Source organism: Pinus tabuliformis, chromosome 9 (assembly GCF_031772625.1).
Source record: "Pinus tabuliformis cultivar Carrire ecotype Pingquan chromosome 9, CPIR1, whole genome shotgun sequence".
Classification (NCBI taxonomy): Eukaryota; Viridiplantae; Streptophyta; class Pinopsida; order Pinales; family Pinaceae; genus Pinus; species Pinus tabuliformis.
In genome coordinates this window covers 302,862,162-302,880,925 of record NC_142307.1, presented here as the reverse complement: position 1 = coordinate 302,880,925, position 18,764 = coordinate 302,862,162, and the positions used below count along the sequence as shown (strand labels likewise).

Genomic DNA, 18,764 nt, shown 5'->3' with positions numbered 1-18,764 from the left:
CTATTTCTCTATCCCCCCCTCCCTCACTTAGTTTGTGCTTCACAACAAATCACCTCCAACTCTCTCTCTCTCACTCTAGCCTCCAAATGTAAGATCCTTCTCCCACACTTACCCAATCTCACTAGTTCATCGGGGTAAATATGTGATGAGGAGTTACTATGGTATGACTCAAACTCCTAGGAATCGTTAAGGAAGTGTAATTTTCCAACCAAAACTTTACTAAACAACCTCAAGGACTACATGAAATGAAGAAAGTTCCTTCTACAGATTAATTACTCCAGAAGACTTGGAATATAAAGATATCCATGAGGATACAAATATTATATATTAAATGTATGAATAAGAATGATTATTACAATAAGAACGAGAGGTCTGCTTATATACCAAGCAGGTGTCTCTTCATGGGGATTCATATCTCATTTAGACATGCCTCTTAAACCTAATTACTAATTAACTAATAATTATTTAGGATTATTGTCATTTACATTATTTCCTATATATTTATTCATAACAATGCCTTCCTCCTGAAAAAGCTTTGTCATCAAATCTTGTTAATGAAAAAGGCTTGATCTCTTTTTGTCTTCGAATGTATTTCTGTCTCAGAAATGTCATCTTTGTCAATACATGTTGATATGATCCTCTAAGTTAGAAACAAAATTGTCGTACTGAGAAAGTATTAGACAATCCTATATTAATCTTCTGTGTAATATTCTGATCACTAGAATTTTGTAACGACTTGTCATCATAGGACTGGATTCAGGTTACATCACTCTTTTCTAGAACATCAATTTATTGTCTGTGTTCTGAATGGTCCCGATATGTAGCATGGTTGAGTTGTCTACTCTCATGATTCCTATGCCGATAGGGAACTTTTTTGGTTTGACATTCCCTTATTAAGTGTGTGTAAATTTTTTGATTTACTTTATGGGACGATGTTGTTGAGCTGGTTACAAAACATTTACTTGGGATGTTAATCATTTGAATTGCAACATCTAGGTGTGTCATTTCTTCAACTGACTTCTCTTCTTGAGTTTTCATATTCACTGGATCGGTACTCGTTCCCTTATCATCAACTTAGACTGTTACGACTAAAGATTTCGATACCTCTTCTTGAGTAAATTGTTCTAACTTGTATTTTAATGCTTTCTTATCATTATGTAATATTCACCATGGCAACAGCCTCAGCCAGCCAAAGTTCAAGCTTGGCAGGCCAGATCCTCCTAGGGCCGCAACAGAATGATCTCGTCAAGAAGGTGGGCACACTGCAGGCTCGAATCACCATACGAAGAATAGTAAGCAGCGCTCCCGAGAGAATTTGGTATGGACCTGACCACCACAAGTACCTAGGCCCCTTCTCAGAACAGACGTCGTCATATCTCACCGGAGAATTTCCTGGCAACTATGGGTGGGAGACTGCCGGCCTCTCGGCAGATCCAGAGACCTTCGCAAAAATCAGAGAGTTGGAGGTGATCCACTGCAAATGGGCCATGCTGGGAGCGCTCGACTGCGTTTTCCCGGAGCTCTTGGCCAAAAACGGGGTGAAATTTTGGGAAGCTATGCGGTTCAAGGCCGGGGCATAGGAGGAGTCTTCAACTTCATCTACAGCACCTTCCACAATGGCGGGTTCGGCTATTTCTGCATTCATGAGTGAAGTCGCTGATCTGATCAAGTATAAAAACCCCAGATCCACCATTGATCAATTAGATCGGGCTATCAAAAGACAGATCGGCCAAGATCTTGCAGGTCTGACACCTCGAATGGAAAATCGCCATGGCAGATCTGCTCTAGGAAGCACAAGAAGCCTTGGGATGGGGTCTAGGCACTTCGTTGACTCCTTTCAGATCCAAATTTCTCAGCTTACAGGCAAAACCATCCTGCAATGGGTCAGTCCTTCAGATCGGGTGCTGGATCTCAAACTGGATCTAGAACGGCGGATTGGGATCCCTTCAGGCCTACAGAGACTTCTCTTTCAAGGTAAACAACTTGAAGACCTTCTTCCCCTCTCTTCTTACAACATTACCAGGAACAACTCTTTGGTGGTAACCCTTCATCTGAGAGGAGGTGCAGCGGGACAGTCATCCTCTGCTCGTCCCTTCTCATATAAGGATGCAGTACACTCTAAGAACCCCAAACCCCCGGAGGCCCTTAAACCTAAGGCCTTTTTGGTTGATAAGATAGAAGAAGTTCCCTCTGTTGAAATCACCCATGTAGAACTTGCAACCCAACTTCAAGAATACGTAGAAAGAGCCATCATTTGCAGATTTAACGGACTGTGGCCGCGATCTCAGGATCTATATGCATGGATCCATGCAAACTGGACTCATCATTGCAAGATCAGTTTCTGTTCAAAAGGTTACTTCATTGTTCTATTTGATAATAGTAAGCATTATGAAAAGGCCTTAGAAGAAGGCCCTTGGTCCATGGGAACTGCAGGGCTCTTCTTGACTCCTTGGTTCCCAGATTTTGATCCAGCAACTGCAGTCATTACCAAGACACCTGTATGGATCAGGCTTCCAAACTTATCTACCCACATATGGCATACTCATGTCTATAGAGCTATAGGCAACACCTTGGGAAGTTTTCTTATGGGAGACTACTGGCGAGAATCCAAAGGTCTCTACTCATATGCCAAAATATGTGTGGAGTTAGATTTGAGCAAAGGACTTCCAGACCAAATCAATCTCAAGATAAACGACTTTGTCTGGTCCCAGACACTGGATTATGAAAATACTGCATTTCGTTGCTGCCATTGCCACCAATCAGGGCATTTGCAGAACACCTGCCCATTTTGCCCGACAAAAACGAATAGGGATAACCTCTCCAAGCCCAAGTCCAAACGATGGGCTCCTTGCTCACCACCTCCAGGCGTGGATTCTGATTCCTCAAGCTCTGAAGATGAAGGTAACGATGCAGAAATGGATCAAGCCCCTCATTCTGTGGTCCCTTCCACTGATGGTCTGGCGCAGTCCTCCGATACAACCACTGCTCATAAACGCGCCCATTTGACCTCCTCCTCTGATTCAGAAAAGGAGGGCTCCCCTGTGGAGAACCCCAATCTTCAAGTTGTTATTGCTCATTCACCCCACGACGGTTGGGTCGAAGTCAAAAAAAGAAAAGGGAAAAAGCTTCGTGTTGAGGCTTCTACCCATTCTGGGTAGAAGTTAGTATTTTTTCTGCTTCCAACCATATGTTGTAGCTTCTTTCTTGTTTCACTTCTTCTCCGGAACTAAGGTTGATAGTCCTATCATTTCTGGTTGCCGGTTTTCTGTCTCTCTTGAATGTATCTTCTTGTACCATATTTTTGATTAATAGAATTAGTCCAATTCAGAAATAAATAAATAAATAAATAAATAAAATAAAAAATAATAATATATATATATATATATATAAAATAAAAAATAAAAAATAAAAATAAAAAATAAAAAATAAAAAATAAAAAATAAAAAATAAAAAAAAAATAAAAAATAAAAAAAATGCTTTCTTATCATTCTTAAGTTTATTAATTTGAGTGAGTAAACTTTGATTATGGTTTCTCAGATGCAAAAGTTCTTTGGTTTCTGATTTAAAAACCTTATTTTCAATGTTTTAACTTTTACATTTTTCATCTTTCAGATCGCTGGTTTGTTCTAATAAATTTTTATTCAGGTTCTTTAAACGTAAAGTTTCATCTTCTTGTTCTGATAAGTGCTTCTTGAGTTATTTCTTTGTGACTTTAGTCTTCTTCACTTGTGCAAGTAATTTTTCGACATGGTCCTTGAGGCAAGAAATTTCTTCATCTTTTTCCATTATTTATTTGTAATGCACATGCACAAGATTTTTATGTTCGTGCTGTAACACTTTCTTGTTTTGTTGAAGTTTGGTTATTTTTCTATTCTCTTGATCTTCTAGCTGCACTTTCTCGGTACACTAGATGGATGTTCAACTTGCAATTTGGATTCCATTTTCTTTTTCTCCTCATTAAAATCTACATGTTGTCGCTTAAACATTATCATTAATTGTTCTATATCTCTTGTGATTGATTGTTCTTGTGCATTAATTAGAGATTTGACCAAGGTAAAAGTTTTGTAACATTTTCTACAAACGATGTTTTGATTTCTGAATGACTCTTGACAATTAGGATATCCTTATGAACAAAAAAGACATATTGCAAGGAAACCATTGCTTTTGGTGGACTACATATTTCTGTTTTCTTTTTTTTCACTTATTCCATCTCCTTTTTCTTTATTGTTATTCCTTTTTTTCACCTTTTTAATAATTTTTTTTAAATAATATATATAAATATATATATAATTTTTTTTTTTATATATTTAAAATAAAGTTGACTATATAATAAATTATATGTTATAAACTATTATATAACTTAATATACATATAAGTTATATAATTTATAAGATACAAAAGGTTACAATTTATGGAGGGATAGGACAGTGGCTCAATCATGACTGTTGAGGCTATCGAAAGGATGATGAAGATTTGTCAGGAAAATTAACCAGCGAATGTAGTAGTTGTCGGGTGTTGTCGGTAGGGAACACAATTGATGGAAGAATGGCTTTGAGTGTTTGGGCGGTAATGTGATTAGAGAGGGAAGAGTGCAAGCGAATGTGTAGATGACATAAATTGCAACGATGGCATTGTTCAAAATCGCTCGGTCATGTCTGGTTGCGATGGAGGCACAACAACATTGGTGATGGACTTGTCAAAACGATGGAGCATGTTGGATAGGAGTTGCAGTTGTGGTAGTCGGGAGATGATACGGTGGACACAATGGTAGACAAGGACCCTGTATAGTAGGGATGGCCGCTTGCTAGTAGTGTTTTGTTGCTGGCAGTTGTAGACGAAAGGGAGGTTGTGTGAGCCCACGATGGAGGCTGACAATGGATACATGTGACAACTAGGTAAGTTTGTTACATATATACTTTTTGTTGTTTTTGATTTATTTATTTTTTAAGTTAGTTTTTTCCTTTTTTTCCAATAATTTTTCCTAATTTTATATATCTATTTTTTACTTTTTACTTTCTCTCAATATATATATATATATATATATATATATATATATATATATATATATATTTTTTTTTTAACATAAATGTATAATTGTTTTTGTTTTATATATATGTTCAACTATTTTTTTGACTCTTTTTTTTCATAGTATTTTTTTTTAGTGGGCAAAGGCCTAAATGGAAAAATGGAGAACCTCGAGAAACCTCTGTAGTGTAATGCTTCCAATTTCATGACGGCAACATAGCTGACAACAAGTTGATGGCCAAAGGTCAAATTAGACGAAGCTCTGTTACCAAATGAAGCAAGCAAAGTTCCTTCTACAACTTAATTACTCCAGAAGACTTGGAATATAAAGATATCCATGAGGATATAAATACTATATATTAAATGTATGAATAATAATGATTGTTACAATGAGAATGAGAGGCTTGCTTATATACCAAGAAGGTGTCTCTTAATGGGGAGTCGTGTCTCATTTAGACATGCCTCTTCAACCTAATTACTAATTAACTAATAATTATTTATGATTATTGTCATTTACATTATTTGCTATTTATTCATAACACTACAGGACCCCGAGGATCTTACCAAACACTTCAAGTGCCCAACCTTTTAGTTAACTTGAATTTTAATGATATAGAATTCCATTCACTCCCATGAAAAGGCATGCCAGTGATTGTAACCCTCCAATTGCTCCCATGATCCTGCTTCCCAATGTATGTAGACTAAATTACTCAATTTTGCGCCAACAACCTCGAGATTTGAGCCACTTTTCTAGGGCTAGGATCGAGACCTCTACCTAGAACTTGATGAAATTGTTAGAAATGATAATTTACACAAAGAAAAAGCCTTTAATTCAAAAACTATTCAAGGAATTAACCTGACCTATCCTAATAATAACAAACATTTCGTTATGAACATAGGGTTCCCACACTTATTTGAGAATTATTAGGAAGGTATGATGCCTTCTCTCAATAGTTACATTATCATATATTAGGCCATTCATTCATTAACTATTCATTTACTAATCAAAACATGATGAGAGATGTAACTAAAGTCTGTCATAAAACCATGCTCATAAATAACATATAACCAGAATAATAATAATGATTGAAAAACCATAAAAGTCACATAATAACAAGTATAAATACTCTTGAAATACAAGGGGAAAGAGAGCTCTTATTAACATATTTGAAGCCAACCAAGTCAGAGACTTCCACATACCACTAGACCATAGATTGCACTGAACCAAGTCATTTTTTCAACCAATAACCCCCATGCCATATTCCAAGCTTGAATGTGGGACTCACAAAAAATAGCCAAGGCTTCCTCAGGCTTTGCTGCATATCCCTCCATTACTTGTTAATCGATTTATAGGCCTTAAATCCTAATATATACAGCTTGGATTTACCCTGTATCCCACAATTCCTGAGCAAGTGATTCCTAGGCCCAAACAAGAAAAATATACTACTAGGTTTTACCGCAATCTCGCCATTACCGATCAAGTGATCACTAGGCCTAAACAAGCATGGATGCCTCCATATGTCTTGACCAATACCTTGAGGAATTTTCCCATCTCCACCCTCAAGCTTTACCATGTATCCCACAATTACTGGTCAAGGGATTCCTAGGCCCTTGGGAATTTTCCCAAGACTACCTCGCCTGATTCCAGAACCATCTCGCAATCTAGCTCAACCAAATGAAGGAACCCCATTACACCATGACTATATGGCAATGGAAAGGCGAGGCTGAAACCACTTGTAATAGCTAGAAAAACCCATGCCAATGACAACAAGAAAACTAAATACACACATGCATGTACCATGTATGCCAAATCTAGAAAGGAAATCATACATGCAACTCGATACTTGCAAGTAATCCCATTATATCCACTTGATCCAAATCTTCCTTTCTTGATCTTTTCTTCCCTTTGCTTCCTTGTCCTTCCTTTCTCCAATGCTAGAGTTCTCTAAGAATTCTCTAAGTGTGCAAGAGTATGAAAGAGAGAGCTCCAATCCAAAACTATCAAAGGGTTGTCAATTGATCCTCAGAAGCCTTTTTGTGATTGAGGCCTCTATTTTCTTCAATTTCCATTATTTTCCTTAAATTTCCTTCTCACATGCAACCTGTGACCTTTCACCTTCCTTTTCTCTAATAATTAAAATGCTAATTAATGCTTCCTTTCCTTTTCAATTCCTCTCCCATTGTGTTCGCCAATGTCCCTTAGCCATAATAAACCAAATGATCACCCACTAGGATGTTTTTCCCAACATTTAGCTTGGAATATGTGTCCCATTACGTTGGTATTATTTTTAATTTCTTAACTTTAGTACATGAACTTTTAACCTAGGGTTATTACAGACCCCTCCCAACATTGTCCTGGTGTTCTATGACACCTACAACCAGTAAGACCGTTGAAAACCAAAACATACTACACATGGAGATTTATAACTTAGCTTGATCCCTTATTTACAATGAACAACCTACTAAAACGAAAACCATCATGACAACATAACAACATGGCAACCATACTACTTATTGGAGATTTATAACACAACTCATTGCGGTATTTACAATAACAACCATACATAATATATACATATACGAAAACTCCTTTGCCTCAACCATAAAAAATGAAGGATACATATCCCGCATTTGATTAGCCATCTCCCATGTAGCTTCATCAGGCCCAAAGTCCTTCCAATGAACTTTAACTTGCTCAATTTCTCAATTCCAAAGCATGAGTTGTTTTCGTTTCAAAATGCATTGAGGTTCCAACCATAATTCTTCTTCTAGATCCACCTGTAATACAAACAAATCAACCATATCATCAACATCCTTTACATATATTTTGAGCAATGGAACATGGAAAACATCATGGAATTTCATTGTTGGAGGCAGTGTAAGTATATAAGCCACTGGTCCAATCCTCTCAAGGATCTTGAAAGGCCCGCAATACCAAGGGGCCAACTTCACACATTGATCTGATAATCACCCTTGAATGACCTCAGTTAATTAATTAATGAATGAAGGTATTACAGACTCATGTGCTGGTGTGTGTCTATGTCATTTTAAGCAACGGATCGATCAGATTGAAAAATACTCAGACACTGGAAATATGGAAAACAATAGAGAAACACGGTAATAAAATACAAGAACACAACAATTAATAAGGAGTTCACCCTAATCTCCAGGGCTACATCTCCAGTCCAACTTTCAGTGGTAGCCTTCTTTTATTGTGTCTTTAAAGCAGAGATTTACAATGAGGAGCTCAATCTGAGTCTCCTGAAATAGAATTTCTTGGTAGGGTGGTTCTTGGATTCCCCAAGCCACTAGAGTGCACAGACTCTTTTCCTTACCAGCTCTTGACCTCTTTGATCTTCAATGGGAGGAGCACAATGGGTGCTCAGTTCCTGATAGATCCTCTGAGGGATGGTTCGATGCTGCCTTATGCTGCAGGTCAGCTCGGCTCTCTATCCTTTTGCTTCTTGCTTCACTGTCTCTTCTTTTCTCTCTCTACATTCTCTTCTTCTCTTCTCGGTTCTTCCTCTCAATGTCCTTCTATTCTCTTCCTCTGTTCATGGCTTTAAGCCAATCGATCTCGTGACCGCTCACCTCCTCTTCCATGCCTTCGGTTCGCCTGTCGTTGTTCACTTGGAATTCCCTGCCATTGAATCTTCGCCAACATCTCACAGGGAGTGACCACTTGTCCTCTTACGAACTACGCCAGCTCGTCCTCAACAGTTCGGTTTTTTGGTTACACTGTGGAATGAGTCATCCACCATCTCAACAGTGTAATCAGACTTCAAATTCTTATGTGTCGCAGCTTAATCCCTGTCAAATCTGGTTTCTCCATCAGGCACAATCTCCACCGTCAGATCTGGAGCCCCCTGATCCTACGACATTCACTCATTTCGCGCGATTGACTTACTCGAACATTAGCGCATGATGATCGGCAGTTTTCTCTCTCCTCCACCTACCACGCATTGGCCGTTGAATGGAATCACTCACTTTTCTTCAAATCCACCTACAGCTCGAGGGTGCCCGCGATATATACCATCGGTTTTGGAGCACGGGTCCTGCCTTCCACCTTAGCATTTTCCCCACAGTTTTCTTGGCTTCCATGTGATCGAGCGCTTCAGGGCCTTACTTCTTGAGGGGTTTTGCCTAACAATGTGTGATCATCAAGAATGCCCTCTATTTCCCAATCCGAGCTTCCTAAGTGCTAGTTTTGCCTCCTGCGCGGTCTCCATGGGCCTTGGTCAGCGCGCTTTGACTGAGGCCCTCATTGTTCCTTGCTGGCTGCAAACTGCCATTGTCCAGAGGTCTTCCTGATCACTCTTTATCCATGAATTCAAAGTCTATCCTATTTTGATATAACCATGGATCTTTAATAATCTTCATGGATCGAATTCAAATCATGACCTTCCCACTAGAAAGCTTTTGGACCACCAAAAGTTGGTTTTCAAGCATCGACTAAGTGAGGGTACAATTGTCTCACTTGTCCAATCTCTATCCACTTTGCACTCCTCAGTTGAACCCTTGAGTCCAATTCTAAGGTACTCAACATCTCCTCAGCACATCATCCTCACCTTCCTATCTAAATCTGTGTCATCCTGCAATTCATTAAGATATTCAGGTAGCAGGTTATCAATAGAAGGCAATTGACTCTACTCCTCGGGATCCTCAATCAGTGAAGGTTCAAATGATCTCAAGCAATCTGCATTTACAACTGAGTAGATGTCTATGTAAGTTAGTAGATCAAGGCAAAAAGCATTTTCCCCAATCTTCTCAAGTATCTTGAAAGGTCCATACCTGATAGGCTTTAGCTTTTTACCTTCACCTTGCATCCTGTCCTTGCTGATGTACAACCAGGCTTGGTCACTAACTTGGAAACAATGCTCCATCTGATGCTTGTCATGCCTTGCCTTGTATTTGGCTTGGCTCTTTTCCAATTGTTCCTATATTGCCTAGTGGATCTCTTGGATCTGTTCAATGAACCTAGTTGCCTTGTCCACATCACTATGTCCCTCAACTATGGTGTCTTTACCAAAGACAAAATCCAAAGGAGACCTTGGTGTGAAACCAAAACAGGTCTCAAAAGGATATCTCTGTGTAGAAGAATGTTTTGCTATGTTCTAAGCATGCTGCACATAACACAAATGTTCATCCCAAAGCTTAGAATGTTTGCTGTAATATCCTCTGAGTAACTAGATCACTTTCCTGTTAACTACTTCTTTCTAGCCATCAGTTTGTGGATGAAAAGATGTGCTTTTCTTCACTTTTGTGTCCATCAGTTCCCATGGATTTGACCAAAACTTTCCCACAAATCGGGTGTCTCGATCAGATACAGTGGAAGTGGGTAATCCAAAATGAACCCATACATGTTCAAAGAACAGTTTTGCAATTTGTTCAGTTGTATTCTGTTTATTACAAGGTATAAAAATACACATTTTGCTTAACCTATCCACAACAACATATAGATAATCATGACCTTTCCTAGATTTAGACAATCCTCCAACAAAATCCATGGAAACACTTTCCGAAGGGTGAGAAGGAACTGGTAGTGGAGTGTACAAGCCTAGTTTTCTATTGCTGGGCTTGCTTTTAGCACACATAGTACACCCTCTTACATATCTAGAAACTGTCACATTCATTTTTAGCCAATAACAAAATCTTTGCAGTTGTGCAACTGTTTTACTTACCCAAAAGTGACTTGATATCAAAGAAGTGTGTACTTCTCTAATTACCTTTACTCTCTCAGTTTGTAGAATGCAGAGTTTCCCACAATGGTATAAGAGTCGATCCTTCACATGATAATCTATTTCTTCTACCTGTTTGCCTTGACTCAAAGTGCATATACATCTTTAAAGTCTATATCTTGAGCATATTGTTCAATGTAGCTTTCATGTACCACATAATTATGCTTAAGTATAGTAGATGCATTTATAATGGGTCTAGATAACATGCATGCAACTTTATTATGTATGCCCTTTCTATATCTAATGACTAAATTAAATTGTTGTAGAAAACCCATCCATCTGTAATGTCTTGATTGTTGCAACTTAGTTTGGGAGAGTAGATATTGAAGTGGTTGATGATCAATATGTATTACTGTCTCTTTGCCGATTAAGTAATGTTTCCAAATTTTCACACCTTGTACTAATGCATATAATTCTTTATCATATGTAGGATAGTTAACTACTGCATAATTAAATGTCTCAGAATGATAACATATGGGTTTACCGTGCTATGTCAACACTACTCCCATGGCATAGTCATTGGCATTTGTTTGGATCTCAAATGGTCTTTGAAGATCAGGCAGTGCTAGTACAGGTGTTGTACTAATCTTTTCTTTCAAGGTGTTGAAGGCTTTCTGATGTTTGCCTCCCCACTGAAACACCTTGTTTAATCCTATTAAAGCATGTAAGGGAGCTGCAATTGAGGGAAAGTTGGAAATGAACTTCCTCCAATATTGTGTTGCTCCTAAGAAGCTTCTCACTTCTGTAGTAGACTTGCGTTTAGGCCAATTTACAATGACTGCCACCTTAGAGGGATCTATCTTCAATTCACCACCCCCTACTATATGACCCAAATAATTCAAAGATGGTTTTACAAATTCACATTTTGAGAGTTTGACATGAACTTTTTCTCTTTTCAAGACATCTAATGTCTGCTTAACATGCTTTAAGTGTTCTTCCCGTGTTTTACTAAAAATCAGAATGTCATCCAGATACACAATAAGAAAATCATCCAGAAAAGGTCTGAGTACATCATTCATTAATCTCATGAAAGTAGCAGGAGCATTAGTTAAACCAAAAGGCATAACCAACCACTCATACAATCCCTGCTTTGTTTTGAAAGTAGTCTTCCATGCATCTTGTTCTGCAACTCTGACCTGATGGTATCCACTGTGCAAGTCTAGCTTGGAGAAATAAACAACTTCCTTCAATTGATCTAAAATATCATCTATGCGAGGGAGGGGTTAACGATTTTTTATTGTTATCTTATTTAGTGTTGGGTAATCAATGCACATTCTCCACGAGCCATCTTTCTTTCTCACCAAAACGATTGGTGACCCACATGGTGATGTGCTAGGCCTAATGAAACCTTTCTCGAACAACTCGTGCACCTGCTTCTTGATTTGAGGATTCTCTAAAGTAGACAACCTTTTATACTTGTGGCTGCAACCATTGTTTCATCTCCTGAGTCTGACCCCAAATCTTTCTAAATAGTTGCAACAGTCTTCTTCTTCTTGCTCTCGAACTTCTTAGGTCTCAACTTTGGATGTAGAATCCAATAGTGCTCATCATAAAGCCCATCCTTTTTACAGTGAGTGCATGAAGCCTTGCTCTTATGTGTATTGTTAGCCTTCCTTTCTTTCCATTTCTGCTTTCTTTTCTCCTTATTCTTGTTTGCAGTGGGTTGGGATGATCCCCCAACTTCTAGATTTCCATTCTTTCCTCTAGCTTCTAGATGAGTAGCTTGTATAGATACCTCATCTATACTAGTGGGATTGAACATGAGGATGGCATGCCTCATGTAGCTGTGCAAACCACCAATGTATTTCAATAGAGTCTCTGGTGAGTCTAATGAGATTCCTAGAATCAATTCTCTCTTTCTAAATTCTTGAGTGTACCCTTGCACACTTTTCCCTTTCAATTGCCAAAGAGTTTGCCAACTCATCATGGCTTGCTGCATGTAGTCCAATGGATAGAATTGCTTTTTTATTGCAGAAACAAATTCACTCCAGACAGAGATAGTCTTACCATGTCCCTTCATATCAGCTTAGGTCCTGCCTTCCCACCAAACCAAGGCAATGCCTCCTAGGCATAGGCTTGCCAGTTGAATCTTTCTCTTTTCTGATTCAATACTCCGCACTCTGCAATAAACATCAATTTGTCTAATCCAATTGTCCAACTTTTCTGCATTCAACTCTCCATCATATATAGGTAAATCAAATTTGATACCTAGTTTGATAAAAGATGCTTTCTTTTTATGTTCAGGGATATTAGGAGGTGTGAGAAAGCTTTCTTCTTTCCCCTTGCCTTTTGAATGTTCATGGAAATGAGATTCAACTTCTCCTTTGTCTTGTTTGGAGCCTGATGCATCTTCATCCTTATGTTTTCTAAAGTCCTTATACATTTCCTCTACCATTGAATTTATGGCTAGGAAACTATCTATGAATTGAGGGTCTGACCCCATAAAACCTTCCTCTGACATTGTCTTCTGAGGATAGACTCTCCTAATTTCAAGATTAGTTTTGACCAACTCTCCTCCTAATTTGAGCTTTGATCTAGTTAGCATTCAACAACTAAACCAACACAAGCTTGTCTAACCTTAATAGCCTAAAGCTATGATACCACTTGATCTGATAATCACCCTTGAGTGACCTCAGTTAATTAATTAATGAATGAAGGTATTAGAGACTCATGTGCTGGTGTGTGTCTATGTCATTTTAGGCAATGGATCGATCAGATTGCAAAATACATAGACACTAGAAATATGGAAAATAGTAGAGAAACACAGTAAGCAAATACAAGAACATAAAAATTAATAAGGAGTTCACCCTAAGCTCCAAGGCTATGTCTCTGGTCCAGCTTTCAATGGTGGCCTTCTTTTATTATGTCTTTAAAGTAGAGATTTACAATGAGGAGCTCAATCTAAGTCTCCTGAAACAGAATTGGTTGGCAGGGTGGTTCTTGGATTCCCCAAGCCACTAGAGTTCATAGACTCTTTTGCTCACCAGTTCTTGACCTCTCTGGTCTTCAATGGGAGGAGCATAATGTGGTGCTCAGTTCTCGATAGATCCTCCGAGGGATGGCTTGATGCTACCTTATGCTACAGGTCATTCGGTTCTCTGTCCTTTGTTGCTTGCTTCACTGTCTCTTCTTTTCTCCGTCTGCATTCTCTTCTTCTCTTCTCAGTTCTTCCTCTACGTGTCCTTTTGTTCTCTACCTCTGTTCATGGCTTTAAGCCAATCAATCTGGTGACTACTCGTCTCCTCTTCTGCACCTTCGGTTCGCCTGCTACTATTCGCTTGGAATTCCCTGCCTCTACGTCTTTGCCAACGTCTCACAGGGAGTGTCCACTTGTCCTCTTATGAACTGTGCCAGCTCATCCTCAATAGTTTGGTTTTTTGGTTACACTGTGGAATGAGTCATCCGCCATCTCAGCGGTCAAATTGGACTTCAAATTCTTATGTGTCGCGGCTTAATCACCTATCAAATCTGGTTTCTCCATCGGGCGCAATCTCCACTGTCAGATCTGGAGCCCCCAGATCCTACGACATTCGCTCATTTCGTGCAGTTGACTTCCTCGAGCGTTAGCGCATGATGAGCGGTGGTTTTCTCTCTCCTCCGCTTGCCATGCATCGGCCGCTGAATGGAAACGCTCACTTTTCTTCAAATCCACTTACCGCCCGAGGGTGCCTCTGAGATATGGTGCCCCTGATATATATCGCTGGTTTTGGAGCACAGGTCCCGCCTTCTGGCTGAGCGCTTTCCCCACAGTTTTCCTAGCTTCCATGCGACTGAGCACTTCGCGACCTTCCTTCTTGTGGGGTTTTGCCCAGTGATGCACGATTAGTGCTAATCATGCATCAGAAATGCCGTCTGTTTCCCGATTCGAGCTTCCCAAGTGCCAGTTTTGCCTCCTGCGCGGTCTCCATGGGCCTCGGTCAGCACGCTTTGACTGAGGTCCTCATAATTCCTCACTAGCTACAAACTTCCATTGTCTAGAGGTCTTCCTGATTGCTCTTTATCCATAAATTTGAAGTCTGTCCTATTTTGATACAACCATGGCTCTTTAATAATCTTCATGGATCCAATTCAGATCACACATGACCCAATCTTCAAGCAGTTATTCTTGGGATTGACGTGCAATTACACATGTTCCCCAATGTGAAACTTCTTAAATTACCTGTATTGATCTGTGTAACTTTTTTTTCCTATCCTTTGTTGCCTTTAGATTATTCTTGATAACTTGCATTTCGTGTTCTATCTCTGCCAACATGTCTGGTCCTATGAACATCTTGTTCATTGCATCACTGTGGCTGATAGGAGTATTATATCTCCTCCCATATAGTTCCTTAAACATACTCATCCTCAATTACTCGTGATACCCATTGTTGTAAGAAAACTCAACTAGTGGAAGATACTCTTCCCACTTCCATTGTTGATGCATAACATACATTCTCAACATGTCCTCCAAAATTATGTTGATCCTCTCTGTCTGTCCATATGTCTAAGGATGATAAGTTGTGTTGAAGGCCAAATCTATACCTAAAATTGCAAATAATGCCTTCCAAAACCTGGAAGTGAACTTAACATCTCTGTCTGACACAATCTTCTTCAAAACACCATGCAACCTCACTATCTCCCTCATGAGGACCTGTGCTACATCACTAGTTGAATAAGTAGATTTCACTAGAATGAAGTGTTCTACCTTTGTCAATCCATCAACCAAAGGCATACTAGAGTCATGTCATCTAGATTTCCTCAGAAAACATGTAATGAAATCCATGGAAATGACCTCCCATTTCTAGTTTGAAATTGGAACCGACTGTAGTAGTCGACCTGGATGTCTACACTTTTATTTTACCTATTGACAATGCAAACATCTAACCACAAACTCTACCACTTCCTTCTTTAGATTTTACTAATAATAGAGCTTCTTTACCACTGTCAATGTCTTCTGATATCCCAGATGACCTGGATGTGGCTCAATATGAAATTCCTCAAGATAAGCTTCCTGAGCTCACTTTTGCCGGATACATAGATATTATCCCTAAATCTGAGCAAACCATCTACTCTAAGATGATAGTCCATATCCTGATCACATGCACTGTTGTAACATGTGCCTAAGCTCCCTATACTCATCATCTTAATTTCCTACTTGTAAGATATGATCCTATAAATTTTTCCCATATGAACACATATTTTCTATGTTATTTACCTATACTCTATTTCTAAGAGCATTTGCAACCCTGCTATATTTTCCCTTAATGTACCTGATCTCAAGATCAAACTCACTGAGTGTGGCCACCCATCTAACTTTCTTAGAATTTAGGTTAGGTTGGTCAAATAAGTACTTCATCCCACTTTGATCACTCATTAGAATGAACCTCCTGCCAAGAAGATAGTTCCTCCACATCTTCAATGCATGAATGATTTCTTCCAACTCAAGATCATGTGTCACATAATTCTATTCATGCTCATTCAATTTCCTCTAACTATAGTATACCACCTATCCCTCTTGCATCATGAATCCACCAAGTCTTGTCTTGCAAGAATCTATACACACCACAAACTCTTTATTGAGATCTGCAACCTTAAGAACTGGAGAATTTGTCAACAACTACTTCAACTGTGCCAAAAGTGTTCCACATTCCTCTTTCCATTCAATTTTATCTCTTTTCCTATGCAATCATGTAATATGATAGGAAATCTGTGAAAAGTTCCTAATGAACCTCCTATAGTAACCTATTAACCCCATAAAGGATCTAAACTCATCCACATTCCTAGGAGCTTCTAATTCCATGATAGCTATGATATTTTTCCAGATCCACTGATATGCCTTCCTTAGAAACGATGTGTCCCAACTAATGTACCTCCCTCTGAAAGAAAATGCACTTATTAAGATTGGTATACAACTGATGCTCTCTTAGCAATATCAATACTGTTGTTAATTTCTCGACGTGATATTCCTTATTCTTAGAATATATCAATATACCATCAATGAATACAATCACAAACTTGTCCAAATAAGGATGCAACACATTATTCATCAAACACATGAAAATCACTAGAGCATTATTCAAACCAAAAGGAATTATAAAAAAGTCATAATGCCCATACCTGGTAGATGTCCTCTTCTTTGATGCGTACTTGATGATATCCTAATCTCAAATCAATCTTTGAGAAAATTGTTGCTCCCTTCAATTCAACAAACAATTCATTGATCCCCGACAAAAGATACCTATTCTTGATGGTAACATTGTTCAATTGCCTGTAATCAATGCAGAATCTAAGAGTATCATCCTTCTTCTTCACAAACAACATTGGTGCACCCCAAGGTGATACACTTGGCCTTATGTATCCCTTTTCAATAATTTCCTTCAGCTGCAACTTAAATTCCACTAAATATAGTGTGCTCATCCTATAAGGTTCCTTTGATGCTGGTGCTGCCTCATTTCAAACTTAGTAGAAAAGTACACTTCCCTGTGAGGTGACAACTCTGAAATATCTACTGGGAATACTCCTTGAAATTGTTGTAACACAGAATACCACTTCAAGACTTCTACATCCTTAACATCCTTACCCTTATCACTGAAAATATGTTCTACAAATAAAACACACCCTTTCCTACGATTTCACTTTGCAGGTTGCTCAAACAATATTTCACTTGAAGTCAATTAGTAACAAACACATCATTGTATATATCATTTCACTATTTTTAATACTGAAAGTGTTGTTTGTTTTTATCAGGAATTAAAGTGCGGAGTGAAGGCCCTATGTTTAGATTAGTTGTTGCTATATTTTTTGATTTTTCAGTTTACAGAGACTAGTCTCAGTTGGTGATAAACATATTTTGCCCAATGGAGAAGGCTATTGATCTATGATATTCTTGAATCCTCACAGGGAGGATGTCATCCCCAATTGAGATAATGTTACAGTCCTATAAATATAGGAGTCCTATATTTTGAAGAAGTATTTATCCCACTGGGATATTGTAAATATTTATTTTATTATTTCGAATTTGTTATGTTGAAAAGAAAAAGGAAAGAAAAGGAAAAAATAGAAAAATAGAAAATGAAAAGAAAAAGAAAAGGAAAGGAAAAAATGAAAAATAGAAAATGAAAAGAAAAAAAGAAAAGAAAAAGGGGAATAAAAGAAAAAAGAAAATAAAATTTAAAAGATTAAGAAATTTAAAAATATATATAATAAAGGCCCCTATAGTGAGCTAGTTAAAATTCCACTTTTAAAATTTGTTCAAAAAGTTAGAATTATTCAAAAAAAATTGGTTATAATGCTTTCAACATGATACAACATTATTTGTCATTTAGTTGTAATAAGTGCGCATGAATCGACAATCGAGATCTCCTCCACTAGGATCAATGTCAGGAGGAACCTTTCAAACCCCCTGGCACTCTCAACAGTTAACAAAAGGGGGGTCCCGAAAAGAGGATTCCACCGAAACCCTTTAAGGCTCTGTGTCAATTCCTTATCCTTTTTGGTGGTCCCCTCCCAAAACAACTTACTGCTCAGACCTTCCCTCGAAAATTGTCCTCTCCTTCATTCTTCCGCCCGTCACCTCCCCATGTCACTTCCACTTATTCCCCCTCACCATTTGTCCTTCCTCCATCCTCCAGGTCACTGTCACCTCGTCCCTCTCCACATCAACACCCTTCCGTACCATTCGACTGTTCAATGTTCGAATTTACCTGATAATTGAATGTTGTGCATTTACTCCTTCCCGCTAAATTGATCGGTTTTTGAATTAATATTTTCCCCCATGCCATCTATTTCTGAATTAATGTTTTTCCCTACACCTGTAATAATTATTATTCCATTATAATCCCTTGCCATTCTCTTTATAAACTACCACCGGAGCTGACCATTCTCCCCTTTTATGTTGTTATTCTATGTGCAGGTAGTTGCGGGTCAATTTACAATGAGAAGATGTTGTTTGTAAATCATTGTCACAACATAATATTGCCAATTTGTAAAACTGGGTGACCTACTTCCTAATCATCCTCAGTT

The 18,764-nt window shown here is 38.4% G+C and overlaps 1 pseudogene; it reads left to right on the top strand.

Moving 5' to 3' along the window:
- The first annotated feature begins 1,169 nt into the window (after positions 1–1,169).
- On the top strand, positions 1,170–1,580 carry LOC149148421 (chlorophyll a-b binding protein type I, chloroplastic pseudogene; annotated as a pseudogene).
- The last annotated feature ends 17,184 nt before the right edge of the window (positions 1,581–18,764 follow it).